At 36.6% G+C, this 21,505-nt stretch overlaps 1 protein-coding gene across 8 annotated transcripts in view; it reads left to right on the top strand.

Annotated features, from left to right (window-relative positions):
* Window positions 1–21,505, top strand: part of RNF111 (ring finger protein 111) — a 129,823-nt gene that overhangs the window by 46,854 nt on the left and 61,464 nt on the right. The gene's annotated exons all lie outside the window — the stretch shown is intronic.

The raw sequence follows: 21,505 nt of genomic DNA, 5'->3' as shown, positions 1-21,505 counted from the left end.
GGCTTAGCAGTTTGGTGCCTGCCTTTGGCCCGGGGCGTGATCCTGGAGTCCCAGACTTGAGTCCCACATCGGGCTCTCTGCATGGAACCTGCTTCTCCCTCTGCCTGTGTCTCTGCCTCTCTCTGTCTCTCGTGAATAGATGAATAAAATCCTTAAAAAGAAAAAGTAAATTTTTTTTTAAATAAGTTTTTTTTTTTTTAAATTTATTTATTCAGAGAGAGAGACTGAGAGGCAGAGACACAGGCAGAGGGAGAAGCGGGCTCCATGCAGGGAGCCTGACGCGGGACTCCATCCTGGGTCTCCAGGATCAGACCCCGGGCTGCAGGTGGCGCTAAACCGCTGCGCCACCGGGGGTGCCCAGAAAAAGTAAATTTTAACAGTTGTGTCCTTTAATATGAAGTAGTCATTAAGTGAGGAGAATCATTGATGCAACATTTTTATTACAGAACATCCACAGAATGATTATTATCATGGATTAGATTATATATTTTTTTGAAATCACATTTTTTAAAAGAATTCTAGTATGAGATAAAACTGGGCCATTTTATGGAATATTATGCAGTTGTAAAAAAAAAGAATGAGAACCTGCCACTTGTAACAACATGGATGGGTCTAGAGGATATTGTGCTAAGTGAATTAAGTGAAAGACAAATACTATATGGTTTCTTTCTTTCTTTCTTTCTTTCTTTCTTTCTTTCTTTCTTTCTTTCTTTCTTTCTTTCTTTCTTTCTTTCTTTCTCTTTCTTTCTTTTTTTTTGAAGATTTTATTTATTCATGAGAGAGAGGCAGAGACCCAGGCAGAGGGAAAAGCAGGCTTCCTGCAAGGAGCCCGATGTGAGACTCAATCCCGGATCCCAGGATCACGCCCTGAGCCAAAGGCAGATGCTTAACCGCTGAGCCACCTAGGCGTCCCTACCATATGATTTCACTTATATGTGGAATCAAAAAACCAAAACAAATGTATAAACAAAAAGCAGAATGAGACCTGTAAATAAAGAGAACAAATTGATGGTTGCCAGAGGGGAGGGGAGGGACAAAATGAGTGAAGGGTAGTGGGAGACAAAGGCTTCCAGGTATGGAATGAATAAGTCACAGGAATAAAGGATGCAGCATAGGGAACATAATGATACTATAATAGCCTTGTATGGTGGCAGATGGTAGCTGTGGTGAGCATAGCATAACATATAGATTAAATCACTATGTTGTGTACCTGAAAGTAATGTTACATTGTGTCAGCTATATTTGAATTTAAAAGGTTTTTTTTTCTTTTAAATATTTTATTTATTTTAAAGATTTATTTATTCATTAGAGAGACACACAGAGAGGGGCAGAGACACAGGGAGAGGGAGAAGCAGGTTCCTCACAGGGAGCCCGATGCAACACTTGATCCTAGACCCCAGGATCACAACTTGAGCCAAACGCAGATGCTCAACCACTGAGCCACGGAGGTGTCCCAAAGATTTTATTTGACAGAGCAAGCACAAGCACGGGGAGCAGCAGAGGGAGCAGCAGGCTCCCTTCTGAGCAGGGAGCCTGATATGGGGCTCTATTGCAGAACCCTGAGATCATGACCTGAGTTGAAGGCAGTTAGTTGCTTAACTGACTGAGCCACCCAGATGCCCCCTCAAAAAGTTTTTAATTTTCAAAAAAATGAAAAGGAGGAATAAGTCAAATAGACTCCTTTACCTATGTATATCTGGGAGAATACAGAGAATTTTGATTGTTTAAAAAAAGATCTTTTTTCTTTTTTGAGATTTTATTTATTTTTTGAGAGAGAGCATGAATAGGGTCAGATAGAAGAAATTGTGGTTGTTACATAATAATCTTATATGAAAATAATGTCATGGGAACTGAAGTTGTGAGTGAACATATGAAAGCCCACATAATTACACATTTATTTTAAAAATGAGACCAAAACCAGCAGCTTAAATAAGAATTAAGATCCAGATGTTTGTGTCAGACCTTAGGCAAGTTGCCTAACTTCTATAATTCTTAGTTTCTTGGAGATGATAGCATTTAGTGAGGATAAAATGAAATAAAAACATGACACATAGTGCCTTCCAGGCCTACTTGATCTGGCCCTTGACCACTTCTGATCCCTTTGTGTGCCATCTCCCTTTCCTCCCATTCTGCTTTCTGTTGTTTGCACTTGTTAGGCCTCTTCCTGCCACACAGTCTTTCTTTACTGTTTCCTCTGCTAGAAATGCTCTTCCTTTAGCACTGTGTGGTGTGGCTGACTGGTGGCTTGTTCCGCCTCATGATTCAGGTCGTTAGCTTCTTAGAAGCCTTTTGATGATCAAATTTTACTATTTTATTTCTTTAATAGCACAGATTTTTCTCTAAAATTATCTCCATTGTTTGTCTACTTGTACCTTGTTTGTTCTCATTTGCATGTAATTTTCATGAGAGCAAAGACTCAGTATCCTGTTTAGGACTGATCCCAGTACCTCCAACAGTGCCCACGTTATGATAGGCTTTCAATAAATATTTGTTGAAAAAAAAAAAGAAAACTTGTTGAATGAAAACAGTAACTGCATAAATGGTAGCTAATGTATTGCCAGTGATACTGTATCTTCTAAACTATTAATAACCTACTGTGAAATTAATTTCTGTTACCTGGGTGACATTTCCAGATTCTGATCTGATCCCACATGCTTGGAATGGAAAAAAAAAAAATGGATAACCTAACTTGTATTTATCCTGTTTGCTATCATGGAGTTATTGTTCTTAGACTCTTGGATTTACCCATTCTATTTCCATGTGAATGAACAGTTTTCCTCACAGATAGCAGTTCTGAACGGCAGTTCTAAGGCCTGGACTTAATTTCAGTCATTTTCCTTTATCTTGAACAGGCTTCAATTTAAAATATTTTTTCTTTTCTCTCCTGTCATTTTTTAAAAAAGATTTTATTTATTTATTCATGAGAAACACAGAGAGAGGGGCAGAGACATAGGCAGAGGGAGAAGCAGGTTTCCTGTGGGGAGCCTGATGTGGGACTCCATCCCAGGACCCCAGGATCACACCCTGAGCTGAAGACAGACTCCCAACCATTGAGCCACTCAGGCATATCATCTCCTGTCATTTCTATTAATCCTTTTACCTCTTTTTCTGATTATTCCCCAACAGGAAGAACTGTTCAGTATATGTATATTGAAACCAAAATTCTAAAGATTGCCCAGAAAGTATATAAGTAAATGTGTGTAGGCTAGATTTACATGTATGGGAATCCACATTAGGGTTAAGATTACTGTATTTATCCAGAATATGAAATTCTTTGGGATAGACTAGCATCTTAACTATTTTCTTAATTAGCACCTTGAGCAGTCATTAGTAGCAAAAAAAACCCAAAAGGTTTGTTGAATAAAGTAGCTAACATTAGCATAGAGGATAATAAATCCTTGGTTTCTCTAGACCTGTATCCTCAATTATTTAATAGCTTACTATTTTTGTTTCTTGCTACAAGGATTTTCACTTTGCAGTCAGAATACGCAGATCCAACGAAGACAAAATGTCATTTAGTCAAAATAACCTCGGAAATCCCTAAAGTTGCCCATAAAATATAAAATATAGACATACAGTCTCTCAAAGTTCAGCATATCCTGTTTTTCATTTAGTATTGGAACGAATCACGTTTCATTGTCAAACACCAGATGAAGTAGTAGGCTGTGTTTATGGTCTGTGTTGTGGGAAAAATAAATGGTTCTAAACATTAGAATCTGACAGCACAGCAAGATGTTCATATCATGAGCAGTGGCACATGGGAAGTGAGACCAACTAGAGAATAGTAAACTTTTATCTTTCTGTGTTCATTCTGGGTATATAATAATAATAATAATTATTATTATTTTTAAAGATTTTATTTATTCATGAAAGAAAGAGAGAGGAAGAGACACAGAAAGAGGGAGAGGCAGACTCCATGCAGGGAGCCTGATGTGGGACTCAATCCCGGGACTCCAGGATCACACCCTGGGGCGAAGGCAGGCGCTAAACCGCTGAGCCACCCAGGCGTCCCTCATTCTGGGTATATAATTATTGAGCAGAATTGCAAGCATAATCTACATAGTTTAGATTATTTTTTTTGTCTTCACATTGTTGAATTCACATTATGGGTGTGCTCTTTACCCAGAGGTATTTTCCCTAATTCAGTAAGCCTTTACCTTCAGTCATTAAGTGTTAGTAACTCTACCTGTTTTTTCTCATATGACTCTTGTTGTTTAGAACATATTCTTTAATTAATATTCTCCAGGTTACATATTTTGACCAAAATCACATAGGAAGAAGCAAAAACAGCTTTTATTTGAATAAACTTGTAGTTCATCCAAGGAGAGATTGTTTCCTTGGGCAGTTTTGTTCACCACATTAGATCCTGCATTCTCAGGGCAGCTGCCATCTTTCCTATCCAATTTTTTGTTTCATTTGTATATATTTTGTTATTCCACCCTTTGCGTGCTTCAACAATTCAGAACTTTGATCTTCAAGAAGAATTTGAGGTTCATTCAAATAAGATAGACTAGCTTGAGGTAGTGTGCCTAAGAGAAGTGAAGTTCTACCCTTTTCCTGCCCCATCACACCACCACCACCCCTCCCCCACCAAAGAAAAAGAAAAGAAAGGAAACAGAGGGGAGGCTTGTGTACTTTTTATTGCCAGGATGATTTCTAAAAGCTAGTTGACTCTTAAACTTTAAAAACAAAGCCAGCATGTGCATACACTATTTTCTTTAAAATTTACAATAATCCTTTAAGGTAAATGTTTCCATTTTTTCAGATGAGGAGATTTAGACATAGAATTGTTAGTAACTTTCTAGAGACTCACAGCAGTAATGGACTTCAAGGGATGTCTGTATGTTTTGAGTCACCTGAGAAAGGAATTCCAAAATTCAGGGGCTTAATTAGAATATCTGTATTGGAAGAGACAGTAAGGTATATTCTTATCTCCAGTGGGCATTGCTTTTGCCAGAAGAGAGAGAAGGATGGTGATATTTTATTTAGATAGTGTGATTGGGGGCACTTAATTTCTCTGTGTAATTCAGATGTTCTATAGGGAATATATTTTAAAAATCAATTTAATTGAGCTATAGTTTATATACAACATAAGGCACATTTTTACTGTACAGTTCAGTCCCCAGTCAGGACATAAAAAATTCCATCACCCTAGAAAGTTTTTTTCTTGCTCCTTTGTTGTCATTTGCCCCTGTGTCTTGCTATAGGCAACCACTGATCTGATTTTTGACGTGGTTTAGTTTGTTCTAGAACTTCATACAAACACAGCCATATAGTATTTTTTATGTTTGGCTCCTTTTTCTCATCACATTTTCCCTCTAGCATTTTATTGTGAAAATTTTCAAACGTGAAAGTTGAAAGAATTCAGTGAAAACACCCATTTCACCATCACCTACAATCTACAATTAACAATTTGCTGTTTTTGTTTTATCCCTGTCCCATCTATTCATTTCTCTGACCATCCTTGGTCAAGCTTACTGGTGGTTTGTTTGCCTTGTGTTTTAAAATAAGTTGCAGGTATCAGTACATCTTTTCCCAGACAAATTCTGCTTCTGTATCATTAACTAGAGTTGAATATTTGCTTACAGTTCTTTGTTTTTACTTTTTTTTCTTTTGCGTGAGTGCTCAAGCTCAAGGGGCAGGGGAGAGGGGGGAGGGGGCATGGGGCAGAGAGAGAGGGAAAGAGAGAATCCTAAGCATGGAGCCTGAGCTGAGGTGGTATTCAGTCTCATCACCAAGATCACCACCTGAGCCAAAATCAGGAGTTGGATACTTAACTGACTGAGCCACCCAGGTGCCCCTACAGTCCTTTGTTTTTAAAGTAAAATGTACATATAATGAAATGCACGGATCTTAAGCATACCATTTGTTAAGTTTTGCCAAATGAATGTTTGTGTAACCCAAACCCTTATGAAGAACTAGAATGTTACAACACTTGAGAAAGTTCACTCCTATACCTATTCAGTCGTTTCTCCTGTCCTTTGATCTTTTGCAGAATGCAACTAGTTTTAATTTGTTTTCACCTTAGATTGTTTGCCTATTCTAAAACTTCCTATATATGGAATCATATACTTTGTATCTGATTCCCCCCCCCCAGCAGAATGTATTTGAAATTTACCCATGATGTTACTTGTATCAGTAGTTCCTTCTTTGTTGTTGCTGTTACTGTTAGGTATCCTACTGTGTTTATATATTGTAATTTTTAAATGTATCATAGTTTGATTATTCACTTTTTAGAGACTTTTATTTTTAATTGTTGGTTATTATGAGTCAAGCTATGAGCATTCACATGCACATTTTTTGTACACCTGTGTTTTCAAACCTAGGTGTGAAATTACTTGATCTGAGGTTAGATATATGTGTGATTTTATTAGAGGCTACCAAATAGCTGTGTATGGAGTTCCACTTGCACCACATCCTTATTAACATTTGGTGATTTTGGTCTAAAACTTTTAGGCTTTTACTGGGCAAGCACTTGTATCTCATTGTGGTTTTAGTTTGCATTTCCCTGGTGAGTAAAGATACCAAGCATTTTTTCATGTACTCATTGGCTATGTGTATGTTTTGAGAAATGTTAAAAATCATTTGCCTATTTTTTGGGTGGGGTTGTCTTATTAAGATGGAAGAATATTGCATATATTCTTGATTTAACATATATGTATATGTATATATACATACAGATTACACATAATGCAAGTTTTGTTTGTTTTTTGTTTTAGGGTTTTTTTTTTTTTTGTAGTTAGCTTGCTACTTTGCCTTTTTTGTTTTCTTAGTGGTATCCGTGAAGAGTAGATTTTAATTTTGATAAAGTCTAGTTTATCAATTTGTAAAAAATGGGTAGTGCTAGGGCCATCTAGCTTGGCTCAGTTGGTGAGCATGTGACTCTTGATCTTGGGGTTGTGAGTTCAAGCCTCACATTGGGTGTAGAGATTACCTAAAAATAAAATCTCAAAAACAACAACAGCAACAAAAGAGGGTACCTGGCTGACTCATTTGGAAGAGCATGTGACTCTTGGTCTTGGGGTCATGAGTTTAAGCCCCATATTGGTTATAGAGATTACTTAAATAAATAAAATAAATAGATAGTACTATTGTGTTCTATGAGACCTTTGCCTGTGATATGATTACATATAGTTTCTGCTATGTTTCTTTTAAAAATTTAAGGTTTAGCTTTTAGATCTAAGTCTCTGATTCATTTTGAATTAATTTTTTTTCTGGTGTGTAGAGGTTAAATTTTTCCCACATGGTTGACCAGTTGTGCCACCACCATTTGTTGAAAACATTATTCCGTTCCTATTATCTTGGCACTCTTATTGAAAATTACTCAATGATATGTATGATCTATTTCTGGACTCTCTATCCTTATGCCAGTAGCACCCTGTTTTATTACAGTTGCATTTTAATCTGTCATCCTGCTCTGTGTTTTCTATTTGTCCCATCTGTTCTCTGCCCCCCTTTTTTTCCTTCTTAGGTTTTCTTTGGGATTTAGCTTTTTAGTGTTCTGGGTTTAAAAAAAATTTTTTTTTTTTGTATTACATTGTATTTCCACTGTTGGTTTATTAGCTATACTTGTTTTATTTTTTATCTTTTGTGGTAGATCTAGGGTTTTACACTATGCATCTTTAACTTTTCACTGTCTGTATTCAAGGAAAAATAGATTATTTCAGGGGCACCTAGGTAGCTCAGTCAGCTAAGCATCTGACTCTTGATCGGCTTAGGTCATGATCTTGGGGTTGTGAGATTGAGCTCTGCATCAGGCTCCATGTTCAGTGTGGAGCCTGCTCTGGATTCTCTCTCTCCCTCTCCATCCCACTTCCTCACTGCTGTGCGCTCTCTCTCTCTCTCTCTCAAAAGAAGTTAATAAATAAATATTTTTAAAAATAGACTATTTCACTCACATAGAAGAAACTTCAAACAGCCTACTTCTCTTTGCTCCACTCTTGTGCTTTGTGTTATTGTTGTGCATTTTACTTTTATGTTACTAGTTTTTCTTTTTAAATTATATTTATTTATTCATGAGAGACAGAGAGAGAGAGAGAGAGAGAGAGAGAGAGGCAGAGACACAGGTAGAGGGAGAAGCGGGCTCCCTGCAGGGAGCCTGATGTGAGATCTGATCCTGGGACTCCAGGATCGCGCCCTGGGCCAAAGGCAGGCACCAAACTGCTGAGCCACCCAGAGATCCCCAAGGACAGTTTTATGTCTTACTCATCTTTGTTCTTACAATACTTGGGACAATCTGGCAAATTTAAGATACTCAAGAAATGTTTATTGCATGGTATATTAGTTTGCTAGGGCCGCTATAACAAAATACTTCAGACTGGATGGCTTAAACAACCAAAATCTTTTTTCTCACAGTTGTGTTGACTAGAAGTTTAAGAACAGGTGTAGTCAGGTTTGGTTTCTCCTGAAGCCTCTCTCCTTCATTTGCAGATGATTCCTGTCTTCCTGTGTATACTCACGTGGTCTTTTCTCTATGTGTATCCAGATCTCCTCTTTTTTTTTTTTTTTTTTTAAGATTTTATTTATTTATTCATGAGAGACACAGAGAGGGAGGCAGAGACAAAGCAGAGGGAGAAGCAGGCTCCATGCAGGGAGCCCGATGTGAGACTTGATCCCAAGACTCCCCGAGATCACACCCTGAGCTGAAGGCAGATAGATGCTCAACTGCTGAGCCACCCAGGCATCCCTCCAGATCTCCTCTTATTAAGGATACCAGTCAGATTGGATTAGGGCCTACTGTATGACCTCATTTAACTTTAATTACTTCTTAAAAGATCTTGTTTATACTCATATTCAAGGTACTGGGAGTTAGTATTTCAACATACAAATTTTGAAGAGGGGGGCACAATTAGGTCCATAATACATAGATACTTTGATTTGGCATATGTTCCATCTGAAGGTGATTTCTTATGAGAGTGCCAAACCAAGGTTGTCAAGAGTCGGGACCAAAGATTTCCTAGGCTATATAAGAACAGCTTAATTTTAATGTTTTGTCTTAATTCCCACTTAGGTAATTGTAACGTTTAATGATTAAAATCCTGTAATTGTAGTGCTTTGAAGTGTGCTGCTTAGCTGTACTCTTTTAATAATAAGTTTTCTTTATGTCACAAAAAATGGATAAAACATACATACACATACACACCTGGGCACATGTGTGCTTTGTGTACATATTGGCAATGAATGCATGATTGCTGACCATTTTAGCCCAGAAATACATGTTTACTTGCCAAATTTCCAGTGGTAATTTGAAAAGGATTCAATAATTTCTCTATAGAAATTCCATGAATTATTCCTAATTTCTCAGTGTATAAAGAGATACATGTCTTGCTATCCTAGTGGAGCAACCAGATAGATTTTTAAGCTTTTTCTTTTTCCATGGTAGCTCCAATTTTAGATTTCTCCCTCTCCACATCACCTAGTAATCCTGTGTAAGATTTTTAGAGATATTGGCGGTAGTGAGAGCTGATGAGGTTGGAGAGCAGAGTAGGTTCCTTCATCATTCATTTGTCTCCTCCCTTTTTAGGGATTTCCTTGGGAGAAATTTGCATATAATGGCCTAATGCCCTTACCTTAAAAAAATTTTTTTTTTTTTAAATTTTACAGTAGTTTTGCATTTACAGAGAAGTCACAAGAGGGGTTCCTGAGTGGCCCAGTTGGTTAAGCATCTGATTCTTGATTTCAGCTCAGGTTATGATCTCAGGGTTGTGAGACAGAACTCCAAGTTGGGCTCTACTCTGAGCCTGGAGCCTGCTTAAGATCCTCTCCCCCTCTCTGTGCCCCCTCCCTCTCACTTGTTTTCTCTGTCTCTCCAACAAGAAAAGTTGCAAAGCTAGTACACAGAATTCATATGCACCCTTCACCCAGTTTCCTCTATTTTAACATCTTACCTATTTTACATCTGTCACAACTAAGAAGCCAACATTGGTATATTACTATTAACTAAACTCCAGATGTTATTTGAATGTAGTCTCTTGTGATTTCATAGTTTCTCAGTTTTTCATTGTTTTTATGATTTTAACAGTTTTGAGGACTGCTCAGCTGGTATTTTATAGACTGTCCCTCAATTTGAGTTTGCCTAATGTTTTTCTCACTGATTTGAGTGGGGTTGTAGGTTATGGGGAAGAGTCCCACAGAGGTGAAGTACCCCTGTTAGCAACATGACTAAAAATACTAACCTTGATCATCTGGCCAAGGTACTGTTTGCCCCACTGTAAAGTTACTCCTTTCCTTCTTAGTTGTTAAGCTCTACCTTCTGGAAGGGATTCATCTATATAAGTCATTTGGAATTCTTCTATATGGAAGTTTTGTCTCTTTGCTCCCACTTAGTCATCTATGTCAGTAATGGATTAATGGATATTTTATATCTTGGGAATAGAATCCAGTACTATGTTATTTATTTTGTTGCTGCAGGTCTATTTTTAGCCATTGGGAACTCTTTCAGGTTGGCTCTGGTGTCCCTTTGACATGCCTCTGTCCGTGTGTGTGTTTGTGTGTGTGTGTGTGTGTGTGTATATGTTCTTTACTTTCTGGCATTTTCTGCTCCAGGTTCATCTTGTATTTTTCTTGCCACAGTCCTAGAACCAAAGAGCCCTTACTGGAGAATGGTATTAAAAATCAGAATCTGGGTGCTGGGTCTTAGTGCCCTTTTTACTTGATTCTTATGCAGAATGCCTGAAAAGTCTGAGCCTGGATATTTGGATGAATGGTGAAGGGGTTTTAGCATCACATGTTTGTATAGTAATGCTTAGTTGTATCACTATGTGTTGATATTGTCTTCTGCTATGGAGTATACGAAAGAGTTTTCTTTGTTTTTATGGTTTTATTTTTAAGAAATCTGTGTATCTAAGGTGGGGCTCAAACTCAACCCTTGAGATGAAAGGTCGCATTCTCCACTGACTGAGCCAGCCAGGCACCCCTATAAGACACAGCTTTCTAAAAGTGCTTTGAAGTGTTTAAAAAAAGAAAGGTTAGAAAGCTTTAAAAGGGGGCAGCTGGGTGGCTCAGTTGGTTAAGTGTTTAACTCTTGATCTCAGTCCAGGTCTTGATCTCAGGGTCATGAGTTCAAGCTGTATGTTGGGCTCCATACTGGGCATGGAGCTTACTTTAAAAAAAAAAAATATCTATATCTATATATATATATATATATATACACACACACAATATATATATATATTTATATATATAAATATATAACATATATAACGTATATATTATATGTATATTTCAATGTATAATATAGATATATGTAACATATAATATATTTATATATAAAATATATATTTATGCTTGTTTTAGGAGCAGCCAAATAGGAGAAATCCTTAGATTCTTCTATTTTCTTTTGAGCCTCAAAAAATAAACTCTTTTTTTGGATATCAGGAAACCAGGCATGGACAAGCAGGTGAATTTGAGAACTTATACTAGCAGGAATTGTAGATTTCCTAGGGTCTGTTCCTCTCTATCATCATCACCATCATCATAATACTTGCTATCATCATCAGTAATACTAGTATTATTTTGCCATAATTACTGTTTTACCTCTCTTTCCCATAATACTGTTTTGTTTTGTTTTTTTCCTTTCTAATCATAGAAATCATTTACAAATGATTTGTAGACTGTCAGGGCAGATAAAAAGATGAGGGAGATTGTACCTTTTCCCAGTTGCAATGGCTGGAGTTTGGTTCCAAGTAATAGAAATTGGAGCTTTTAAATGTATTGTTGCCTTGAGACTCTGTTAAGCATTTTAAAAAATAAATGGGCCTGTATCTAGGAATGAGTTTATTGCTGAATTGTCTTGCAAAATCTGATTTGAAATAGCAACTGCAGCTCTAAGAAAGATTTTAATTAGGACAGCAGAGTTTGTCCTTGTCACAATGGTGAAATAGAGAGCCAGTGATATTCACAAGATTTCTGAACTTCCTGCTTTCTCATCCTTTAAAAATTTGGTAATTTAACCTTTATCCTCCTACTTATTTTTAGCCTCAGATTTTCAGATTGGCACCCACTCCAAAGGTTGTAAATAACAAACCTGAATCTCTGTTTTTAAAAAAATGTAATTATTTTGTTTTATAAATTTTAAAGAATGAAAATCATTAATAGATAAGACAGAGAAGTCACTATATTTTCCTTAATCAGTTTGTAGAAACATTGCATGTTAGGAATATAGTTTCATATTTTCCAAGTATTTTGTGTATTTTAAAATTTTATTCTTTTACCACTTTTGTGAATTTATATGCAGTTTTTTTTTGTACTGTCGAAATTTTCATCCTGTTTTGTACATTTTCAATAAAAACTGAGATAATATTGTTGTCACAATTCACATGTTTCCCGGTAAGCGACTAAAACTTATTAGCCATATTGTAAATATGCATAAGACATGCTATGTATATGTTTATTTTACTGAGAACAGTATGTTTTCTGGATGGCTCAGAATTATGATTCTGAACATCAGCTTTTTTTATTTTATGCGATATTAACAGTGTTGTCCTCAGAATCTGTTCAGATAAATAATATTATTTAATCTAGACTAACTGACCTTTTTAGTATTGGGACAAGTGTCTTAGTTCTTCTGTCTCTAAGAGACAATACTCTTACACCTGGAATCCAGACAACTAAGCTTAGAGAATTATATGTAAAATAGAATAGTCTCTGAATATTGAATTGCATGTAGCTTTTCTGACAGTTATTTTGATCCTTCAGAGAATCATTTTTCTGTAGGCTGTACTCCTGAGAGTTGAGGTTGCTGGAAATCTGACTTCTAAAGAAATGGAGTACTTATTACCACCTTACAGAAAGAGAAAAGAGTTATTTAAACAGTATGATAAGACTTGAAGAGTATTTTATGCAAGACAATTATAAATAACTGAATTATGAAAGATACCATATTTTGACATGAATATTCGCCTGGGTGGGAGTATAAAGTTTAAAGCCAAGTGTGATACCAGCAAAAACCAGCATTCATTCTAAAACAACACAGTTCTGTAGAGTTCTGCCGTTTGGGATTCTAGCTTGATTGTTGAGCAGTGTTCTGAAAAGCTGTGATAGCCTCATGGTCATATTATGGTATTTTGGCTCAAGTTTGTTCGATCTGGGGATATAGTCCTTAATTTGGTAGAAGCCCTCATTCCTCTCTCCCTTCCTCCCTTCTTTGGAGGGGGAAAGTAGGTACAAAAGAATATGAAGTAATGCTAATTTATGTAATAGGGGAAAGTAGGTACAAAAGAATATGAAGTAATGCTAATTTATGTAATAACTAATCATGGTGGCTTGTGGTTGGGCTGCCTTAACAGCATAAAGTTGCCAGCTTAAATCTTTTTTGAGTGGAGGGATGCTATTAATCTAAAATAACTTCCAGTACGGGATGGCATATTTGAATAAGGTCCTGATATAAATTGAAAAGTTAGAGGTTGAATAAAGGGAAGTAAGATGTTGGAAGTTTCTTTGGTAGCCTCTATTTTTTAATAAAGTCAGTGGCAGAGTTAGTAATTTGCTTAACAGAGGATGTAAAAGGAGATGGCTTGAGGAAATAATAGTTGGGTCCTTTGGGTTGGGTCCAACTGTGAGGAAAGAAAGAATTGGCAGGTAGTTTTTGGCTTAGTTGAGGTTAAAATTTTCTTTCAATTAAAAATATTTGGTACTGGTTAGGATGATTTAAAAACCATAGTAGTGGGGATTCCTGGGTGGCTCAGCAGTTTAGAGCCTGCCTTCGCTCCAGGGCGTGATCCTGGAGTCCTAGGCTCAAGTCCCATATTGGGCTCCCTGCATGGAGCCTGCTTCTCTCTCTGCCCCTCTCTCTGGGTCTCTCATGAATAAATAAATAATCTTAAAAAAAATAAGAAAAAATAAAAGCCATAGTAGCAGCCTAAAAGCAAAGTCAGGTAGTTTAATTGGTATAGAATTATTGTTTGGAAGAATGTTTACAAAAGAAAGGGATAAAAAAAAAAAAGAAAGGGATAAAGAATTTAGAGCAGAACAACTTAGCTAGGATACATACCACCATTGGGTTGCAGGTATGTGGAGATACTGATCCTTTCAGACTTCAAGACATCAAGAGAGGGTCTATGGCTGGAGTCCCAGGGCTGGCACCTCGTAGATGATCTACCCTAAATGCCCAGTATATGTAATACTCTGTGTGTATTGTGATATAAAAAATAGTTGGGAAACACTTTTTCATAGAGCTGATGAGCAGTACTGAGGTATATTTCTCAGTACTTGCTGGTTAGTAAAAATGTGAAGTCAGGCGGGAATTAATAAATAGAATACCTTCCATGGTTTTGCTTTTCTCAGATCTTCTCGGACTTTCTTACTGTCCTGTAAGGTTTTTTTTCTTTTTCTTTTTTCTTCTTGCCTTTCTTACGGGAGATACTGTACCATGCAGTACTCTTTTAACTATTTATTCTCTATATTCAGAACTCCACTTTTATGAAAGTGGATTAGTTTATTGGCTGTAGTGATTTTATTTTCCTTCAAGTAGATAACACTAAAATCTGTATTTCCAAATCTAGTATTATAGGCATAGTCCCATCTTGTGTTATTACTATTTCAAAATACCCAAAACAGAATCCCTGCATTCTCTTTCCAAGTAACTTTATTTCTGACAGTGATTCTGGATTCTTCCAGATACCCAGTTAAGATCCTAGACTTGGCATTGGCTTTTTTCTTCTTTCCTGTTTCCCTGTCTTGTCTTAAATGACTGTCACTTTTGCATATCCTGTCTTTTCCTTCACTTCACCCTTTTCCCCATAAGGCTGCCCTTTGCCCCCATCACAGCAAAGTTTTCTCTTCTGTTTCTTTCCCTCAAGTCTACTCTTGTCAGCACCCCCTCAAAGAAATCTTTCTAAATTTTGAGTGAAATGAAAGCGTAGAATTCCTTACTTCTTGGTAATTTGACTCCAGTTTATTCTCTCCCACAAAAACAAAAACAAAAACAAAAAAAAAACCCCACATTCTAAACATTTAGAGTATTCAGATACTGCCATTTCTTGCCATTGTTTGAAATGAAGGGTTTTATCTGCCTACCATCATCACCTTATGCATTCTTAATAGTTTGACTTGGATGTCATCTTCTCTATGGAGTTTTTCAGAAATACCAGTTGCTTCCTCCTTTGTGTTCCCATGAAGGGTACCTTTATTTGTATCATTTTTTATAGCATTCCATATTTTAGTTCTTTATATTCATTCTGTCGTGCTAAATCATGAACTTGAAGGATGGGAGCCTGTATTTTATTTATATCTCTGCCCACATATCCAGCATACAAAGTAGTTTTCTGTAACTATTTGAATAACAGCATATATGATATCAGTCAAAATTTTTTATCTTGACTTTTTTTTTAGCCCACCATAATTTGGTTCTACTCTACCTACTTTAAATAGTATTTCCTGCTTTTCACATGGATATGCTCTCTGTTTCATTGAAGTTGTTACCCTCAAAGAGTTTTGTGTAAGTCACAATAATTTTTAGTTCTGTATTTTTTATTTTCATTTCTCCTCCTTCAGCAGTAGCAGTGTATGTGGCTACTTATAAGAGAAAGACCAAGTCATTTTATACCTTTCTGTCTGTCTTTGTCTTTCTTCTATGGGTTTCACATTTAGCATGGAGTCCAGCGCTGGGCTTGAACTCAATGCACCTGAAATTGAGACTGAGCAGAGAGATTAAGAGTCAGATGTTCAACTGACTGAGCCCCACCAAGGGCTCGCCACCACTCTGTTTTGTAATTTAAAATTACAAAAATTAGTTCAAAATGTTAAATGTATTTCTGTAAAGATGTAGGATTTTGTTTAGCAGTATGGTTTAATTCTGCATTAAGCTCTTGCGAATAGGTAAAATTTGGTAAGATAATGGGTATATTAAAGCAGATACTTCTATACACAAAAGTATTAATTGTCTTTAAATTGGCTTCTGTCCCTTTAAAAAAAAGAGAGAATTCTCAGTTCACTGAGTTCCAATCTCCAAGGAAACCTGGAGGCCACTTGAAGTTCAGCTTTGGAAACTCAAGTTTAAGTAAAAGTTACTCAAGGATTAGTTTGTAAATTTGAAGCTTTGAAAGTGGCAGATTGATTACTTGAAGAATTATCAAGAATGGAAGATTGTAGAGGTTTGTTTGCCTTGTACATTTTGTTTAAAGATTAAAAAAAAAAGATTTTTTTAAAAAAATTTATTCATGAGAGACACAGAGAGAGAGGCAAAGACATAGGCAGAGGGAGAAGCAGGGTCCTCACAGGGAACCTGATGCGGGAGTCAATCCCTGGATTGGGATCACACCTTTGCCTGAGCCAAAGGCAGACGTTCAACCACTTAGCCACCCGGACATCCCTTCCTTGTACATTTTTTTTTTAAAGATTTTACTTATTTATTCATGAGGGACACACAGAGAGTGGAAGAGATATAGCCAGAGGGAGAAGCAGGCTCCCCACAGGGAGCCTGATGTGGGACTCTATCTCTGGACCCCGGGATCACACCCTGAGACTAAGACAGATGCTCAACTTCTGAGCCACCCAGGCGTCCCTTCCTTGTACATTTTTTTTTCTTACTGTCACCTTTCAGTTAACATAAACAACACTAATTACTGTTCTTTTAATGATGAAAGATTTTATGAAATGATTTCATGATAAATTATTTCTTTCCAAGTATTAAGATTTCTTCATAAAGGTAAACTTAGAAAAAACATATCATAGACCAGTCTCAATAATTAAAAAGCATGATCAGCTGTTGTCAAATTGACAACTGTTCAAATTTGCAGTCAGGTGCCATCAGTTTCTGCCCTACTCTATTATTAATCCAGTCCAGGACTGGTGGTCATTTTTAGTCACTAAAGTAGAAATTTTATGTCTAGTCAGAGTTCCCTTAGCATATATTTGATTTGTGTAGTAATCTGCTATTAACAAAGTTGTGTCCTAGTTCGGTAGAAAAATAAAATATATTTTGTTCCTTTGAAAAAATCCTTGCACTTTCATTTTAAAAGGGGCAAATGATTGTTTTATAGAAAATTCAAACTGGACAGAAATGTGTAACAAAAATCGAAAGCTCCAAACCCATTACTATAAATCTCCCACCTACAGTCTTAGTCCCTAGTCCCCAACTACGTATATATTTTTCTGTATTTTCCCCATGCATGTAAAAACATAACTTGTTTCACCAAAAAAGGATCGTATTGTAACAGTCTTATTTGCAACCTGCTTTAAAAAAAATTAGCTGTACTTTCTGTATTTTTTTTTTTACAGAACTTACCTCATTTTTAAAAAGATTTTATTTATTTATTCATGAGAGACACAGAGAGAGTAGAGACTCTCTAGAGTTAGAGCAGAGAGAGAAGCAGGCTCCATGCAGGGAGCCCGATGTGGGACTCGATCCCAGGACTCTGGGATCACACCCTGAGCCAAAGGCAGATGCTCAACTGCTGAGCCACCCAAGCATCCTGAAGTTACCTCATTTTTAAAGGTTGCCCAGAAGTTTAATGGATATACCTAATTTTATCTTAGTTGTAAAAATTAAAACTTTATTAAAAAGGAAAAAACACTTGAATCAGATTCTCCCTTGCACTTCTACCCTCCTCAGTTGTACATATAGCTCTGTACAGTTATTTTTAATGAAATGTTGATTTTTTTGGAAGTTCATTGAACAAGATGGTGAGAAACTACATGCAAACAGTATGAATTTGAATTAATCTTTAGGTTTAATCTTCCGTATTTTTAAAGGCAATAACATGTCCATGGTGATGGTGTTTATGTTTTATATTAAAAAAATTATGACTTCTAATTTATAACAAAGCCACTTTGGAGTCTTTGCTCACTCAGAAACGAGGTGTTGCTCCATTGATGAGGATTATTTTTTACAACTTATTGTACAGTTCTGCAGTTTTTTGCATACAATATTATTTTGGTTATTTCAGTTTTTTTGATAGAATATATTTTATGTAACAGATAATTACCAGTATCTTTGTATTTTATATTTCTTGTTGCAATTTAAATTCCAGAGTCTAGGCTTTCATACTAGAACTGTTAGACATTGTGTGGTGTACTCTGTGATTTTTAGTACTGCCTTCCTAACTAGTTGAAACTGAGTCCCTGATACTTTTCAGGCTTGCCAGGATAGATACACCCTTCATTTTGCTACTGGTTATGATGACACCACAATCACGTCTAGAGTAGTAGACTCTGTATTGAACTCCACCTAGTTTGTACTGATAGGAGACCTAAATAGATGTTAGATATGCTTTCCTTTGATGACTAATACTTGGGGATTTTAGAATATTTTAAACAAGACAAACAAGTTCATTAGGTTCACTGAGTAATAGAAACCTATTACTTGAGAGAGATTTATGTTTTTCCAAAAGTAGAATGTCTAGTTTTTAGAAATTAGGGAGCATCCAGTGCTCCAAACTTTAATTCTCCATAGTAGGGGAGAATCTGTAAAATTATTTGTTCTCATGTATTTTGTGACAACGAAACTTAGCCCTTCATTTTTGTACTTTAAGGTTCTATAGGAACAGTTGATTGTATGTCCTTCATTGACTCTAAGGATTTCATCTATTTCTAGGTATAAGGGAAGGTCTTAAACATCATAATTCTTATCTATGTAACTGCTCCTCTAGAAGAGGAATTAATAACAGCTGTTATGCCAGGTACTCTGCTAAGTACTCTCATTTAACCCTTTGAGCAATTTTATTATTTATTTATTTATTTATTTAAAGATTTTTATTTATTCAGGAGAGACACAGAGAGAGAGGCAGAGACATAGGCAGAGGGAGAAGCACGCTCCATGCAGGGAGCCCAATGTGGGACTCAATCCTGGGATTCCAGGATCAACTCCCTGAGCTGAAAGCAGATGCTCAACCACTGAGCCACTCAGGCGTCCTGCTTTGAGCAATTTTATGAGATAGATGTGAGTATCCCAATTTTATAGACAAAGAACAGTTTTAGAGTTTAAGTAATCTGCCCAAGGTGACATGGCTAGTCAGAGGCAGAGTCAAGACTTGAATCCAGGGGATCCCTGGGTGGCTCAGCGGTTTGGTGCCTGCCTTTGGCCCAGGGCGTGATCCTGGAGTCCCGGGATCAGGTCCCATATCGGGCTTCCTGCATGGAGCCTGCTTCTCCCTCTGCCTGTGTCTCTGCCTCTTTCTCCCTCTATGTCTATCATGAATAAATAAATAAAATCTTAAAAAAAAAAAAAGACTTGAATCCAGATCGTTTTAGTACACAAATGACACTTTTTGCTTGACTTATTTTTTGTCAGTAATCCCACTTAAATTCCCTTTTTGTCATTCAGTATCCTTTTTTCATGTTTTTCTGTAGTTCTTAGATATGCTATAGTTTTTTTTTTTTTTATTACTCTAATGCCTTATTTTTCTCTAGCTTCCTAGAATATTTTGAAAATATTTTATAAGACTTCTTAGTCTTCGAGTCATCATCTCGGTGGGTTGGTCAGTTATCTTTTTCTCTTCCCTAAGTTCCTTGAAGTCAGATTTGAATGCTAGTTTCCTTTGTTTTAAGATTTTATTTAGTTGAGAGCGCAAGCATATAAGCAGAGAGGGACGCCCAGAAGGAGAGGAGGCAAGCAGACTTGATGCTGAGCAGGGAGCCCACCATGGGGCTGTATCCCAGGACCCTGAGATTATGACCTGAGCCTAAATCGGATGCCTAACTGAGCCACCCAGGCACTTTTCTGTTGTTTTATAATTTAATTAATTTTGTTTTTAAGATTTTATTTATTTATTCATGAGAGACACAGAGAGAGGCAGAGAGAGAAAAGCAGGCTCCATGCAGGAAGCCCGTCGTGGGACTCGACCCCGGGACTCCAGGATCACGCCCTAGGCTGAAGGCAGCGCTAAACTGCTAAGCCACTGGGACTGCCCCTGTTTTATAATTTTAAAAATTTACTAGTATTTTATTTTTATTTTTTTTAAGATTTTATTTATTTATCCACACACAGACACACACAGAGAGAGGCAGAGACACAGGCAGAGGGAGAAGCAGGGTCCGTGCAGGGAGCCCAACATGGGATCACACCCAGGGCTGAAGGTGGCACTAAACTGCTGAGCCACCAGGGCTGCCCAATTTACTAGTATTTTAGAGTGACATTAAATTTCCCAGTAATTTTTGCAAGAGTGACAAAGTAATAATTGTTTCCATATAGGTAGTGTGTGTCTTGTTAACTGTTATACGGGGTATTAAATCTTTTCACCTCTATCGTGAGTGGTAGTTTTTGTTTTTCTGTGGTAGTGGTAGTTTAGTATTTTCTAATTAGCTACTATTTGTTTAAAGGAAAGTCATTGATTTTTTTAGAGAATTATTGTTGTAAACACACATATAACTCACCCATGTTAGTGTTTCCAGTGATTTTCTTATCGCCCTCATCTATTGATGTCATGTGCAAATAATGACCAAAAAATCAACCTCCTTTTATGTCCATTCTCGTTTGAATACTTGACTAGCCCTTTCCAGTACAGTGCTATATAGTGATGAAAGCCTTTTTCTCACCTTGATATTAATGAGAACTAACCACCAGTTTTGTTTTTGTTTTGTTTTGTTTTGTTTCTGAATTGTGCAGGGCAAAAAATACATGTCTGTGAGCTGCATCCAGCCACAGTTCTCCAGTTTGAAGATTTATTTTTTAACGTTGGACCTTGATAGTCTCAGAGACCTGGAAAGTGGTTTCTATAGCCTTTGTGGAAGATGCACTTTCCTATTTAATATTTACTATGAATCAAGAAGCAGCATGTAGATCAGGTTATCAGTTTTATGGATGAGAAAATCTCTTGATTCCTTAATGTTCTCTTTTGTGATCAGTTTCTCTGTTTCAAAGGCTTGTTGGTCCCCATGGATAAAATAAATGCCTTCTGTGGTTCTAGAGTTGTTACTGATAATGGGGCTATGATAAATACTCAAGAAGTCTTAGACATTATTATTATTATATAATTTTGTTATGATTACTCTGTTTTCATATTCTGCTTTCTTTCCTGTCTTAGTGATTGATATCAGCACAATTCTTAGTTACCAAAGCCAGAAATGTAGGAGTCATTTTTCAGTTTTACCCATTTATTGCTTTACTGGTTAATGCAGTCAAAGATATTCATTGAGTGCCTACTATGTAGCCAGTTGAATTTTAGTTGCTAGAGATCAGGCAATGAATAGGACAGAAAAGGTACCTGCTTTCTTGGAACTTAGAATTTAATGAGGGAACCCATACCATATACAATAAAAGTAGGCTGAGACTTTTGATTATTGGCAAGTCAAAGACTACAAAAATCAGGATGTGATACTGAGTGGTAGAGAAAAGAAGTTGGTTCCTTAAGTGGAATGTGTGTTAGTCCAGGTCCTCTGAGAAATAGATGCCACAACAGGATTAAATGTGCAAGGATTTTTTTGTGTGTGTGGTAAAAAATACATTATATAAAGTTTACTATTTTAACTATGTGCAAGTGTATGGTTTAGCATTAAATATATTCACATTGAAAAAAATATATATTCACATTGTTGTGCAGCCATCACCAGGATCCATGTCCAGAACATT

The sequence above is a fragment of the Vulpes lagopus genome, chromosome 2, assembly GCF_018345385.1.
Source record: "Vulpes lagopus strain Blue_001 chromosome 2, ASM1834538v1, whole genome shotgun sequence".
Taxonomy (NCBI): Eukaryota; Metazoa; Chordata; class Mammalia; order Carnivora; family Canidae; genus Vulpes; species Vulpes lagopus.
This window is presented reverse-complemented; position numbering and strand designations above follow the sequence as displayed.